At 37.3% G+C, this 4,316-nt stretch overlaps 1 pseudogene; it reads left to right on the forward strand.

Moving 5' to 3' along the window:
- Positions 1–819: 819 nt before the first annotated feature.
- On the forward strand, positions 820–2,001 carry LOC100410596 (12S rRNA N(4)-cytidine methyltransferase METTL15 pseudogene; annotated as a pseudogene).
- Positions 2,002–4,316: the final 2,315 nt, after the last annotated feature.

Consider the following 4,316-nt stretch of genomic DNA (forward strand, 5'->3'; position numbering starts at 1 on the left):
GCCTTTGGCAGTTCGCCCCCAGCCTTTGCCTCCTTCTCCCTGTGGCCTTCTTCCCTGTGCACGTGCGTCTGTGTTCTGTCCCCTAAGGACACCATGAGTCACTGGATTTAAGGCCCACTGTAAGTCTGGGATTATTCCATCTGGAATCCTTAACTAATGATATCTGTAAATACCTTACTTCTAAATAAAGTCACATTCTGAGGTTCTGAGTGAACATAAATTTTGGGGGACACCATTCAACCCATCGCACATCCTCAAACATAAGCAGGAGGCACAGGCCCTCACTCTGTTTCCCACTCTTCAGACAGCTTCACAGATCACAAACACAAAATATGGCCACACACTCCAGGGGTACAAACGAAAATGTGTATGTACTAAAGAATGCATGAGCACCTCTGTATCTCAGGGTCTGGTATTCAGCACCACCAGAACACAACCTAGAGATGTGAGCCTAAGCTATACAGTACAGCCTAGTAGATGTGAGCCTAAACATCTACTCTGTGACTCAAACAAATTAAGCCCCAAGGAAATGCTTTTCCTAATCTATTGCCCCATGTTCCTAGGACAGAAGGCATCTATCTACAAATGTCATGAGTATGTGGGTTGGCAGAGAGTGGTTCTAAATGCAAAAAGAGTGGCAAAAAACTGTTTTACAAAAAGTGGCAAAAAATAGTTAAGAACGAGAAGACAGAGTTTCCCCCAGAAGTAAGACCTAGACAGGCAGCAAATTCAGGTTCTCTAGCACCATAGTGGTAGTCACTGGCCCAAGTTAGAAGCCAACTGACAAGTCTTCGTGCCTCAGTTTTATTGGCCTACAGAATGCTTCAGTATCCATATTGTTGTAGAATGGATAAAAGATGTCTTTCATGTTGGTTGGAATCTGGCATACCTAATTTAGGTATCTCGTCAAAAAGAATACAAACTACAGCAGAAAAGTATAAAGACTATGAAGCCCAGATCTCAAGATAGAGATTTTGAAAACCTGACTAAATTACATATTTCAGTAATGGTGGATGAAGTTGGTCATTGTTTGTCACCCCAAAAAGGACAGACTTTTCTAGATATGGCATTTGGTTTGGGAGGGCACACGAAAGCTATTCTACAGAAGGAGTCAGATATTGTTCTGTACACTTTGGATAGAGACCCAGCAGCTTACGCATTAGCTGAACATCATTTGAAGCTGTCTCCTAAACAAATCCGAGCTATGCTGGGCCAGTTCAGCCAGGCAGAAGCCTTATTAATGAAAGCTGGAGTACAGCTAGGGACTTTTGATGGAGTTCTTATGGATCTTGGATGTTCCTACATGCAACTTGATACTCCTAAAAGAGGTTTTTCCCTTCAGAAAGATGGCCCCTTGAACATGAGAATGGATGGTGGCAGGTACCCCGATATGCCCACTGCTGGTGATGTTGTAAATGCTTTAAATCAACAGGCACTTGCATCTATCCTGAGAACATACCAGGAAGAAAAGCATGCCAAGAAAATCACTTCAGCAATTGTTCAGGCACGCAGTATCTACCCCATCACCAGAACCCAGCAGCTTGCCAGCATCATCGCAGGTGCATTTTCTCTCTCTGCTATTTATGAATGAAAAGACTTGGTACAGCAATTTACCCAAATTGCCACCAAGACTTCCCAGGCTCTTCGCATATTTGGGAACAATGAGCTCAATGAACTCTACACAGGACTAAAGACAGCTCAGAAGTTTCTGAGACCTGGTGATTGCCTTGTTGCCCTCTCCTTCCATTCACTAGAGGATTGCATCATCAAAAGATTTTTGCTTGGAATAAGCATGAAAGAAAGATTTAACCTAAGGGTCAGACAGCAAGTGATGAAAACATCACAATTGGGTTCAGATCACGGAAGCACAGAAGTCTCTATGAGAAGAGTTCCTTTTATGTGGGACTTGATACATAAGAAGGTACTTAATCCACAAGTTCAAGATGTACAAGAAACCTCAGACGGTGCTCAGCCAAGCTTAGAGTGGCTATCAAATTATAAGTTATCATTATCTTATTCTTCAATGATTTTCTCACAATTTATCTAATCTTTACTCATGTTATGTTCCTGAATGTCTTGATATAGGTTTAAGTGTGGGACACTCTAAAAATTGATAACATTTAGCAATTTTTTCCACAAAAAGAATCTGTAGGAAATATTATTATAACAGAGAAAGTTCCCCTCAGGGAGCATCAGCATCTCAAGACTGGAAAAACGTGTTAATCTTTGCATCATATTGGACTCTTGAAATTCAATCCTTCCTCTGGCCAGAAATTTTTTTTAAAAAAATACTATGTTGTGTTTATCTAAATATGCAAACTCAAGCTGTCAAAGAAAAAGATGTTATAATCATACCTGCATGTCCTAAATTTTGAATTTAGATACTCCAATTTGCAAAAGTCTTTCTCTGGCTCAAATAATGATGATTAATGGAATAAATTTTAATATCCTTACTTGTGAATAATTACTATAGCTTTCTCAAATGCAGGCTTTTTGCAAATTTTAAAATATTAGTTTAAATATGTGTTATACTGATACAATTTCATTTTTCAAATTATAGTATATTATTTTAAAGGGATTTTTCAGTATGATATAAGCCATTTTGTTCATATATCACAAAGTAAAAATGTAAAACCCTTACAGAGAATTGTTTCACAAAATTTACATTTCATGTCAATTGTATTTATTTTAATAATAACTCACAATGCCTTTATTAAATAATAAAGTCTTTTATTAGAGTCTTGTAGTTTTTAATTGAGCTCATCAAAATAATTCAGCCAAGTCTATTCTAAATAGAAAACTATTTGATATAGTAAAACAATGCTCCCTTTATGTTGTTACAAAGATATGATAACTGTAACAATGGTGAAAGTTTATTCAGGAAACGAGAACTTGGTAGTAGATTCTTTAACAAATTGATGGGATTGATTCATAATTCACATATCAACTTTTTACACGTACTATGTACTTCTAATTTATTCAATTATTCAGCAAGGGATGGACTTGTCATTAGAAAAGAAAAGGCAAGTACAACATACATGGCCCACAGTACATGCCCTATCAAGTTTAGTAGAGGAAAATTATGTTTGTTTGTTATAATTACAGATGTCAATGTAAAATGGTCACAGTGGTAAATACTACAAACAGGTCATACATGGTACTGGAAGAGCATCTAGTAAGGATTTTGTCTGTTGTTGGAAATGAGGTATGAGAACATGATACTTGAATTGTGACCTGAAGGATGAGTTGGAGATAATTAGTCAAAGGGCACATGGGGTACAGAAGGGGGAATGTTGATTACTGGTACATATAAATAAATATTCTCTTAAATAGTTATCCTTGAAATCATATTTACACTATTAATTTGATCAGTAAGTTTTTTCAAATACAGAAAAAAGATTTTCCATTATGGTTACAAATTTTAATTTGGTGAATCCAAGGGAATGAAATATCAGCATAACTGTATAGGCAAAACAGATAAGAATTAAATAGATGAATTTACCTCAGGCTTGTTTTATCTACCTCCATAACATTTAATTTTAGTACCCAGGTTTGTTTACTACTTCTGCTTTACAGGCTTTGTTTAAATCCAAATTTAAATCTGAACAATCCTCCAGGGAGATCAGAATTAGAAAAAAAAAATCTGGAGAACAACATGCTTGAAATAGAAACAAGAGATGCACCTAGGTTAATTCCCTGAATCCTACTGGAACAATGTACAAATTTCTCTTTGCATGTAACAAATATTTGTGAAGAGACATACTCCCCCAAAATGCTTATCCTTGAATGTTATTAGAAAATAAAAGATCACATTTGTAAATTTAACAATCATTCACCTATTTCATAAGTCATTTTTTCATCCTGTATAGTATGGATGAAATTTTTATGTTAAATAGAAACTGAATGCACTGGGTTAGACAATGTTCCCCCAAAATTAATGTACCTCCTAGAGCCTCAGAAAATGACCTTATTTGGAAATACAGTGATTGTGGTTGTAAGTAGCTAAGATGAGGTCATACTGGAGCAAGGCAGGCCCTTAACCCAATGTGACTGGTGTACCTTATAAAAGAAGATAGGGCGGGCACGGTGGCTCATGCCTGTAATCCCAGCACTTTGGGAGGCCAAGCCAGGCAAATCACTTGAGGCCCAGGAGTTCAAGACCAGCCTGGCCAACATGGCAAAAACCCATCTCTACTAAAAATACAGAAATTAGCCATGTGTGGTGGTGTGTGCCTGTAATCTCAGCTACTCAGGAAGCTGAGGCACAAGAATCACTCGAGCTCAAGAGGTGGAGGTTGCAGTAAGCCAAAATCACA

Source organism: Callithrix jacchus, chromosome 9 (genome assembly GCF_049354715.1).
Source record: "Callithrix jacchus isolate 240 chromosome 9, calJac240_pri, whole genome shotgun sequence".
Taxonomy (NCBI): Eukaryota; Metazoa; Chordata; class Mammalia; order Primates; family Cebidae; genus Callithrix; species Callithrix jacchus.